The sequence below is a fragment of the Sapajus apella genome, unplaced genomic scaffold (genome assembly GCF_009761245.1).
Source record: "Sapajus apella isolate SASKATOON/1434 unplaced genomic scaffold, GSC_monkey_1.0 scaffold53, whole genome shotgun sequence".
NCBI lineage: Eukaryota > Metazoa > Chordata > Mammalia > Primates > Cebidae > Sapajus > Sapajus apella.
This window is the reverse complement of record NW_022436993.1, coordinates 11,402,958-11,415,033: the sequence shown is the minus strand read 5'-3', so window position 1 is coordinate 11,415,033 and position 12,076 is coordinate 11,402,958.

Sequence of the window (12,076 nt, the reverse complement as noted above, 5' to 3'; positions counted from 1 at the left end):
CACAATGAGACATTCCAATAGAAATGACAATTAGGCTATTGGTGATGAAGACCAGAGTTTTAAGGTAATCACTCCACATTTACCAGTCCTAAATGTGCAGAAAGGACCCCAAAACCTTGTGAATACTTTCTCTATAACTACGATTTACACAAAGTACAAAGGTCATGAACTCACAAACTTTAAAAATAAATCTATATGGTTCAGTCCACAGGTACAAATTGTTTCCAATCCTATTAATTTCTCATTTAGCCATTCCCTCCCGAAGAGGATAGGATAAGGGCTGAGAAGAGAAGATTATTTCTCTACAGAGTTTATTTTATGTTTTCAGATACCATCATCATCCAGGAGGATTTATTTATTGCCAAATTAAACTTGAGCTGTATCACGTATTGCAGAGAGATAACAGCACAGATAGGGTCCCTGGCTTTGAGATTCTTACTTATACAAATGGGTAAAGTATTCACAGGCAGAAAAAATAAAATTCTAAACAATGCCCAAGTAGGAAGTATGTACATTATATACAGGTTGAAAGTATTGGCAAGGAGAATGAAAGAGTATTACAGAATTAAAGAGAACATAGTCACAGAAAATGATAAAAGAGGCAGTGCAGTGTGAAAATGAGGTGGTCAGGGGACCCCCACCCTATCACTGAATTACTGCATGGTCTACAGCAAATCAGTTCAATCCATAGTTTCCATCTTACCATCTGTCAAATGCCACTGACATCTGTTTGAGGAGAAATTTACCCGTTTGCTGATTCAACAAACACTGATTGAATTTGACCTCCCTATCATGGTCTGTGGTTGGATCTAGAAATGTAAAAATGAGCGTGACATAACCCTTACCTTTGGAGAAAGTTAGTAAAAAACATTTACTGGAGCTGGTATGCTCTTGACTGCAAGTAACAGAAGTTCCAACAAAATATGGCTTAAATAATACAGATATTATCTTGTATTAAAACATCTCAAGATAGAGGGTTCTAGAGTTGGTTTATTCAGTGGCCCAGTGTCATCATGAGAGACTCAGATTTTTCTGTTTTTCAGTGCTGATAGGCTCAGCATGTTGACTTGAGTCTTCAGGTTAGTGGATAAAAATGGCTGCCACAGCTCCCACCATCAAATCCTGATGCAACTGAAGATTGAAACTGTGAGGATTAACAGAAGTAATGCATGTAAAATGCACAGGTCTTGGCACATGGAAATTGCTCAATGGATTTTAGCTTTCATTTACTTTTCATATTATGTGATACTATCTTGCTCTGAAGAAATTTCTTACATTGGATTGCTAGAGCTTCCATAACAAAGTAATGTGGTTTGGCTGTGTCACCACCCAGATCTCATCTTGAATTGTAGTTCTGATAATCCCCACATATTGTGGGAGGGGCCAGTTGGAGATAATTTAATCATGAAGGTGGCTACTCTTGCCGTTCCCATGATAGTGAGTTCTTATGAGATCTGATGGTTTTATAAGAGGCTTTTCCCCCTTTTGCTCAGCATTTCTTCTTGCTGCCACCGTGTGAAAAAAGACGTGCTTGCTTCCCTTTTTGCCATGATTGTAAGTTTCCTGAGGTCTCTGCAGCCCTGCAGAAGTATGAGTCAATTAAACTTCTTTGTAAATTACTCAGTCTCAGGTGTGTCATTATTAGCAGAGTGAGAATAGACTACAAAAGTCTCAAAGACTGAGTTGCTTAAGCAACATAAATTTATTGACTCATAGTTATGGAGGCTACAAGTCTGAGATGAAAGTGATGGCAGGGTTGGTTCCTTTGGAGGGCTTAGAAGGAAGGATCCATCATCTTAATCTCTCCCTTTGGCTTATAGATCCATCTTGTCCATGTGTCTCTTCCCATTATTTTCTCTCTATGTGTGTCTCTTTCTTTAATAATATTAAAAAAGGAACATCAGTCATATTGTATTCGTTGCTCACCCTATTCCTGTATGAGTTTATCTTCACTAAATAGATACGCCATGACTCTATTTCCAAATAAAGTCACATTATGAAGTTCTAGTGCTGAGGGCTTCAATATACGAATTTTTGGGGAGGTACAATCACCCCGAGAGCATTACTCATTATGTGCTTTAGTTCACGTGTCTATTTACTAATGATTTTAAAAGAATCTTTCCAGAGAGAGACAATAAGTGGGGAAATAAGAAATTGGCCAAGTGGGGCCGGGCGCAGTGGCTCACGCCTGTCATCCCAGCATTTTGGGAGGCCAAGGTGGGTGGATCATGAGGTCAACAGATCGAAACCATCCTGGCCCATGTGGTGTGAAACCCTGTCTCTATTAAAAAACACAAAAATTAGCTGGGTGTGGTAGTCCCAGCTACTCAGGAGGCTGAGGCAGGAGAATTGCTTGAACCTGGGAGGTGGAGGTCGCAGTGAGCCGAGATTACACCACTGCACTCCAGCCTGGTGCCTGGTGACAGAGTGAGACTCTGTCTCAAAAAAAGAAAAGAAAAAGAAATTGGCCAAGTGTTTGGTGTACCAGGTCTCCCTTCTATGTAGCACATTCCCTTTCTCTGACTATGGGTGGATTTCTGATCCACTTGGAGGTGAAAGCTGTTGTGGAAATTTTGCATATACTGAGCTCTTTCTATAAATAATTATGTTATCTTCCTTGGTTTTGCTTTTGCCACTCTTTTCCCTTCCAGCTTCATTTATTTCCTTGCTCTTTTTAAGAAAAAGGGGGAAAATCCTATTGTGTTCATTTGCATTTCCTCTCACTGTGGAGGACAGTATCCATGGCCAGGAGCTTGTGAGTGCTTGTCTTGTTGCCATCCTTTTCTTCTATGAGACTGTGGCTGGACATTGCCATGGTTTGAGTCTACCAAGCAAAACAAAGCATAACACCTTTTACCAACTTACAAGCTCTCCTGGATGCAGGAAGGGTTTGTAAGCTACAAAAAGTTGAGTGAGTGCCCTCAGCTGCTTGGGAGACACACAAAGACATCTCGATGGTCATTTAGGACCTCAGTCACTCTGCCCTTGGCCAGGAGGGAAGCTGGATGGGAGACAGCCCTGGGTTTTATTTCTCAAAAGAGATGGAAACTGAGAGGAGACCTAACAAAGACTCCTTCCTGCTCATAAGGTGGATTGCAGGCTTCTTCATTAGGCCAAGCTGACAGGCTGTCTGGCCTCACCTTCTTCATTTACCCCAGCTCCTAACTACCTCTGTCTTTCTCATCCACCAAGCGTCTTACTGTTTGTGAACTAAGCTTTTTAATTTTGTAAATCAGAGCCCTCCAACCCAGAGCCATTTCCACCAGTGCACACTGGCACTTTATGCCCACTCGGTGGGATGGAGAACTTGGCACCTACCCTGCTGTTTGATAAAAATGATCAGGTTGGTTCACGGTGATTACTCACAGATGCTTGATTCACGGTGACATGAACAATTTTTAATTTCAAACTAAGCTGTGTGAAAACCAAATTAAAGACTTTTTGTTTCTTTTTTAATGCTTACCATTAATATTTTTTAAGGAGAAAATGGAAAAAAAAAGTTTTAACATCTCCAACAGTGTGTTCCATGAGTTTCCTGGTGGGAGGTGATAAAGGCATTTTTTTAACTGACTAAAAATGGTTAGCCACAACACCATGAAAATATCTCAGAATGTTTTAAAATGAAAAAAATTCTGTGACATGGAAATAGCAATTTAGAGGGGGCCCAGGGGTTGATGGCAGCTTTGAATGGCTGATTTGATTCTTCTCTGAACCTCATGATTTCCACACCAATTTCCATCTACTTCAAAAAAGCAAGCCTCCTGAGATACAGAACGGGAGGGGTGGGAGAAGATAGGGGGACCGTTTGTTATTTTGGACACAGATGATTCCAACTGAGGGAGGACATTAAAATGTTTCAAGAAACACAGCCTTTGAAATACAGCAAGAGGTTCACATCTATAACAGACTCTTCTGTAATATCAGCCCCCTCCACCCAGTGCAGAACCCTTATGTGACTCTGCAAGCTTCAGAGCTCACTCCCTGGGCACCTTTGAAGCAGGAGAATTTAGCTAGAGCCTGTACTGATGCTTAACAACTCTTGCGCCACACACAGATCTAAGCATAAAATTATGGTAGACAACATCATTCTCAAAACTTCTGCCATGTTAAACTTCTCTGTTGAAAAGAGGGCGGAAGTCCACTGCTTGGCTGTGTATATCCAGAGGGAGGAGAATAAACACCCTTAAGAGGAGGGTTTCAGTTGATCTGGCTGGAAAACAAACAAAACTTTAACCAAATTTACATGTCCAAAATAGAGGCTGTGATGAAGGCAGCCTAGGATTATTTGCCTTTACTTCAAACAATACTGAATAAAAATGTGACTCCCATCGTTCTGGTTGTTAATGACTTTGCCTGCCTCCTCCATGTTATTTTGGAAGTTCTAGGCTTTTGATGCCCATGAACAAGGCTACTTAAGGGCTCTCCATTGAACATCTTTCTGGGCAATTACTTAATCTGGGGATTTTTTTATTTTTTATGGATTCAAGCTCACTCTTACTCAGGGAAAGCTGCTTGTGGCTCGTATGGTTGTTTTGGAGGAGATTGAGGGTTTATAGGGCTGGGAGAGAGAGAAGCCAGCGGAGGAGAAGGAGTAACAGGATGCCACTGTGCATTTCAACCAGGTTTAATGTTTGTCCCATCCCAGGGGAATGAAAAAGACCAATGGGTGGAGATACGTAATCATACCACTTAGCACTGCCATATTATGCAGGGGTTATTTAAGTTAAGCTGAAACAATGCAGAAAGCATCAGTAACCTATCAGAGACCAGGTAAAACCATAGAAAGTTCTCTTCCTTTATCTTCTGGCTCTTTGTTAGCTTGGGAGAGAAATCTAGTTCCAAATGAACAGACTGGTCCACAAGAGATCTGCTGGAAATACATATTTCTGCTGGGGAGACTGAGATAGATTTATTTTTGTAAGACAGGGTCTTGCTCTGTTGCCCAGGCTGGAGTGCAGAGGTGCGATCTTGGCTCACTGCAAACTCCGCCTCCTAAGTTCCAGCAATTCTATCCAGCCTCAGCTTCCCGAATAGCTGAGACTACAGGCATGCACCACCACACCCAGCTATTTTTTTTTCTGTATTTTTTTTTTCTTGAGGCGGAGTTTCGCTCTTGTTACCCAGGCTGGAGTGCAATGGCGCGATCTCGGCTTACCGCAACCTCCGCCTCCTGGGTTCAGGCAATTCTCCTGCCTCAGCCTCCTCAGTAGCTGGGATTACAGGCACACACCACCATGCCCAGCTGAATTTTTGTATTTTTAGTAGAGACGGGGTTTCACCATGTTGACCAGGTTGGTCTCGATCTCTTGACCTCGTGATCCACCCGCCTCAGCTTCCCAAAGTGCTGGGATTACAGGCGTGAGCCACTGCGCCTGGCCTTTTCTGTATTTTTTAGGAGAGATGGGGTTTCACCATGTTGGCCAGGCTGGGTTTGAACTCCTGACCTCATGATCTGCCCACCTTGGCCTCCCAAAGTGCTGGGATTACAGGCAAGAGCCAACGTGACTGGCTGAGATGGATTTTTAACTCAAATGTAGTTCTCTGCCTTAGGCAGTCTTCAAAAGGTGTAGGAAACCGCCAGATCTGACTAGCCCTTTAGTTTATCTTTCTCAATGGTTTTGAACGAAATATGTTTATCTTCACATGAGCTCTTACTGTACCTTTCTGAGATAATTTATCAAAGGGGGTTGTTTCTGGTCTTTCGGGTTGTATTTTCACCCTAACCTCAATCAGTCTCTGACATCCAAATACACATATTGTTAAATCATGTTCCAGATAACGGGGCTGTTGCCAGGTAGGCTTTGAGTCAGCTTGACTTGACCCTGGAGGTTTGCTTGCCTTCAAACCCAATTGTGGGCTGAATGTTCTTCACTGTGGCAAAATAACCGTTATGCCACATTCTTAGGCTACTGACACTTTGCTGTTGGTGACTCTATGCAGTTCCCAAATAGCAAATCTCCTAAACCAGTCAACTCCTCATAAAAGAGACAAAAGCTACAGATACTGTCCTTCCTGCTTTTCAGATGAGGAGCGTGAGGTGCATATGCATGTGTATATATATATTATATACACACATATATATATATAGATCACACACACACACGTTCATATATGCCTGTGGTCCCAACTACTTGGGAGGCTGAGGTGGTAGAATCGCTTGAACCTGGAAGGTCAAGGCTGCTGTGAGACACGATCACCCCACTGCACTCCAGGCTGGGTGACAGAGTGAGACCCTGTCTCAAAAAGAAAAAAAAAAAGATTGATGCAATTTTGAGGATAGACCACATTAGCATACATTTTGTTGGTTTGTTTCTATTCTTTAGCATTTTATTGAGATGATTCCTTTTTTTTATTTATTTTTTTTGAGACGGAGTCTCACACTGTCACCCAGGCTGGAGTGCAGTGGCACAATCTTAGCTCACTGCAACCTCCCGCCTCCTGGCTTCAAGCAGCTCTCCTGCCTCAGCCTCCTGAGTAGCTGGGATTACAGTCCAGCTAATTTTTGTATTTTTAGTAGAGACAGGGTTTCACCATGTTGATCAGGCTGGTCTCGATCTCGTGACCTCGTGATCTACCCACCTCCGCCTCCCAAAGTGCTGGGATTACAGGCATGAGCTACTGTGCCGGGCCGAGAAATGATGCTTTAATGATGTCTGGATGTCCAGATTCTCGTCCTGATCTTGTCGCTAATCTGCTGTGAGACTCTTGAATTTCTGGGATCACTCAACTTGTCTCTGTGCTTCTATTTTCTCATCAGCCAAATAAAGGGATGGAACAAGATGTTCTCTGGAAGTCTTCTTGCCTGAGCACATCCTTCAAGGTTCCCTGACATCCAGTTTTCAGACTATGATCTTTGTGTAAGAGGAGGAGGGGGTTGTGGATAAGATGATGACAGTATTTTTTCTTCCCCAAAACTTTGATTAAACGAAATTGGCTGAGTAGGGAACTTGTATCTATCTACTCTTGTCTCCATATATAATGGCATAAGTTGCTAACTATATGCAAGGAAGCATTTCTTGGGAAAATGTGAAAAATGTAAATGTGGTAAGAACTCTTTTATAATGTGTACATATGATCTGTATAAAGTTGGTGATCTCTGTTCTCTTACAGTCAGAAATCATAAGAAAAATCAATGAGAGGGTAGGAGGGCCATGTTAGCACCCTTGAAGAGTAACATGGCAAAAGAAACGTTATCCTATAACAGAAATGTCACTATCGGATTCAGTGTCACGACTTGATGCCTGGTCTCATATTAGTGTCATTGTAGGGCTCTGCTTTTATGATAGTTTGTTAAACGTTGGTGCAATGGTGAACTCAATTTGTGCTAATTGCTCTTCATGGTGAAATGAAGTTTATTACCTTTTACAAAAGTTAGCAGTCAAAGCAGATAACCAGATTAAATGTCGTCTTCCCAGCTACTGGTTTCCTACAAGAATGGAAATGGGTATGGATATACCATTGCTGTGGAATAGAATGGCTGCCATTTTGCCATTTAAGACCAGTAAAATAAATGCTGGTCTTGTTCACCTTGGTCTCTGTGCAGTAAAATGGCCTGATGAAGCTCATCACCGAGCTACTGTGCAAGACAGTCTGAAACATCTGTTTTCCAACCTCTCCCAAGTGGTCTTTTAAATAGCTACATGGGATCATATGAATTCTCTGCTTCAAATCCTTCAGTGGGTTCCCTTTGGGTTTGCAAGCACATCCATCCTCCGAGAGATGGTTGGAATAGCCCTGTGTCTGTTTACTGCTCTTGTCGCGGGTGCTGGAAACAGCATGAGGCATGGAGCAGGTGCCCAGTCGGTGGAGTAGGTGCATTTGCTTGTTGAATGAATGGAAATCCTGCAATAGCTTGTCCCCGTTCTGTCTTTCCCACCTCTTCCCTCTGCTCCAGCCACACTGACCTTCTTCCATTTAGAGAAACGGACCACACTCCTGTCTGCTCAAGGGCTTCATCAGGCCACTTATTTCCTCCTTGTTGTCTAGTTTACTTCTGCTTTCTTTCAGATGATTCAGAATTCCCTCAGCAATTTTCCATGATGCTCTGATCTCATTTGGTCCCTTTCATTATTCTTTAACAGTACCAAATTCTTTTCTTTGAGATAATTATCCAGTTTGAATTACACAATTATTCTGTGAATATTAGTTTATAGTTTCTTCCATTAGACTAGACTATTAAGCTCTACAAGGGCAGAGATTGTGTCCGCTTCATTTAAAATGATATGCTCAAGGCATGGAATCAACCTAAATGCTCATCAATGGAAGACTGGATAAAGAAAACGTGGTACATATATCCCATGGAATACTATGCAGCCATGAAAAAGAATGAGATCATGTCCTTTGCAAAAACATGGATGTAGCTGGAGAGCACTACCCTTAGCAAACTAACGCAGGAACAGAAAACCCAATACAGCATGTTCTTACTTACAAGTGGGAGCTAAATGATGAGAACACATGGACGTACTGAAGGGAACCACAGACACTGGGGCCTACTTGCTGGTGGAGGGCATGAGGAGGGAGGGAATCAGAAACAATAACTAACGGGTACTAGGCTTAGTACCTGGGTGATGAAATAATCTGTTCAGCAACCCCCTGTGACATGAGTTCACCTGTGTAACAAACCTGAACATGTACCCCTGAACCTAAAAGTTAAACCCTATATGTATATTTTATAATTGGTACAGTATAGCACCCAATACATATTTATTTTTAAAATATTTTAGAGGGCTGGGCGCCGTGGCTCACACCTGTAATCCCAGCACTTTGGGAGGCCGAGGTGGGTGGATCACAAGGTCAGGAGTTCAAGACCAGCCTGGCCAACAAGGTGAAACCCCATCTCTCCTAAAAATACAAAAAATTAGCTGGGCATGGTGGCATGCCCATGTAATCCCAGCTACTGGGGAAGCTGAGGCAGGAATATCGCTTGAACTCGGGAGGCAGAGGTTGCAGTGAGCTGAGATCACACCATTGCACTCCAGCCTGGGTGATAGAGCAAGACTCTGTCTCAAAAAAAAATACATATATGTGTATATATATATATATGTATTATTAATATTATTAAATATATATATATTTAACATATATATATGTATTTTTTTTAGAAAAACCATTGCCATATTAAAGACTTAGATTTTATTTTAAATACTCTAAATACTTCATATACATACACATATAATGCACATCACGGTGATGATTGCCACACTGATTTTTTTTAAAAGGGTTTACAGTAAAAATAAGTCTTGATTTTCTATCCCCAGATGCAACCTCTGTTACATTGCTTAGATCTCATTCTTGGGATAATCTGTGAATATATGAGCATATATTTCACATATGTTCAACAAATAGTCTTTTGATGAATGAATTCATGAATCACTCCGATTATTGCAAACCCATTGTGAAAGTTTTTCACAGGGGCAGTCAGATGAGAACGTCCCATTCTGTTGTAAAACTGTGTTGAGTAAGCCTTACCTAGGCAACAACAACAACAAAAAGATATAGTTTAGCCAGCTCAGGAGGCATCCTAGGTCAAAAAAAAAAAAAAAAAACCTTTTCAAATTGATTCTTTTTGTCTTTATTGCCCTGGACCAGAAAATCATGAATACAGAATGTCACCTAATGTCCACAAAGAAAGGAGAGTTCTTTAATGAGGTAACCCAAAAGTTTTTCTTTCATCAGAAGAGATAATTCTGTTCTTAGACTCTATTTTAGCAACAGAAGGTACCTGATGAAATAGGAATCTTTTGGTTTTGTTTGTTTTTCCCCAAGACAGAGTCTCCCTCTGTCACCAGGCTGGAATGCAGTGGCACAATCTCGGCTCACTGCAACCTTCACCTCTGGGGCTCAAGTGATTCTGCTGCCTCAGCCTCCAAAGTATTTGAGATTACAAGTGCCCACTACCATGCATGGCTAACATTTGTATTTTGAGTAGAGACAGGGTTTTGCCATGTTGACCAGGCCAGTCACCAACTCCTGACCTCCGATGATCCGCCCACCTTAGCCTCGCAAAGTGCTGGGATTACAGGCTTGAGCCACCACGCCCCAGCCCATTCGCAGCGTTCTTAACTGGGAGCCAGATACACAAGGCCATAAGGGGGAAAGGCAGGTCTCTAAGGCACTCGGGAGATTCGCTGCCCAGGCTGATTTGCCGCATCCCAGGCAGTTGGTCACACACAGTTCTGCGCTTGCCAACAACGGAATGCAGAGCCAGACAACGCCCATTTGCTCTGGTTTCTCTGTTCTGAGTACAGCAGCAACCACTGCAGGCAATGATTCATGTCAGCGTCTGCTCGGAGCTCCTTCTGGGTACCTGTGTTTGTTTCCTAGCTTTATGCAAGTACCATCCATGTCGTGGTGGCTTAACTAGGAGAAATGTGTTTACTTACATTTCTGGAGGTGAGAAGTCCAAAATCAAGGTGACAGTAAGACCACGATGCCTCTGAAGGCTCGAGAGAAGGACCCTTCTGTGCCCCTTCCAGCTTCCCCTTTTTCTGGCAGTCCTAGACTCTCTTGGCTTCTAACTGTATCCCTCCAATTTCTGCCTGTTGCATCATGTGGCCTCTTCCCTGTGCGTCCCTGTGTTGGCACACAGGCTTCTCATAAGGACCCTGCCATTGGATTTAGAGCTCACCCTAATCCACAATAACCTCATCTGAACATTGCTAACTATATCTGCAAAGACTATTTCTAAATACAGTCCCATTCTGACAGTTCTGGTGGATCTGAGTCTTCGGGGGACACTCTTCAAGGCAGAGTAGTGGCCAAGGCCGGCAAGTGTGACCAACCCTCTGCCGGGTCTCAGCCAGCAGGGACACCAGTATCTTACACACCTGAGGTTTAAACAACTACTTTCTCATACCATTTGTTGGTGGTGGTGGTGTTTTTTTGAGATAGGGTCTTGCTCTGATACCCAAGCTGGAGGGCGGTGGTGTAATCATAGCTCGCTGCAGCTTGGAATCCTGGGGTCAAGAAATCCTCCAGCCCCAGCCTATCTAGTTAGTGATGTAATTAACACCACTAATGACATCTGGAAAGACTATTTCTGAATATTTCATGTTAGTGTCACTGTAGAGCTCTGATTTTATGAGTTTGTTAAACATTGGTGCAGTGGTGAACTCACCTTGTGGTAATTGCTTCTCATGGTGAAGAGCAATGTAAGAGAATCCAACCTACCACATTAATGGTACTTGAATATAGAGTACCTAGGAAACAAGTAACTAAGACTACAGATGCATGCCATCATGCCTGGCTAATTTTTAGGATTTCTTTTTGTAAGCTGGGCATAGTGGCTCATGCTTGTAATCGCAGCACCTTAGAAGGCTGAGGCGTGTGGATCACCTGAGGTCAAGAGTTCCAGACCAGCCTGGCCAACATGGCGAAACCCCGTGTCTACTAAAAATACAAAAAATTAGCTGGGTGTGGTGCTGCATGCCTGTAATCTCAGCTACTTGGGAGGTGGAGGCAGGAGAATCACTTGAACCTGGGAGGCAGAGGTTGCAGTGAGCTGAGACAGAGCAAGATTGTGTCTCAAAAACAAAACAAAAAACAGTTTTTTTTTTTTGTAGAGATGAGTTCTCCCTATGTTGCCCAGGCTGGTCTGAAAACTCCTGGTTTCAAGAGATGCTCCCACTTTGGCCTCCCAAAGTGCTGTGATCACAGGGATGAGGCATCGTGCCTGGCCGCCTGTCATCTTTATGGCCTTTCATTCACTTCCTTCTGGTTACTGATCCTAACCAACTACAGCAAAGCTCCTCCTCACACTGGAGCTGCTGAATGGTTAGATGATCTGGATCTGACACCCAGCCCTTCTTAATGAACACACTGGCTTTGCAGCTGCATTGTGCAGTTAAAAAGTGGTTCTTTGTTAAAATCCGCATTGCCCCGTGACAAATACAGCAGCCCACACAAACAGCGCGATTGTCCATCTCGTGTGGCCGGCCTATTTTGGGTGGTGCTCTGGGGGAGTTATGAATGGATTGTGCTTCTTTCCGTTTTCAGCTATTTATCAGTGGAAGAGCTTTTTTTTTTTTTTTTTTCCCCTGGGGCAGGAAGGAGGCAGTTTTGCTAATATCTGTACACT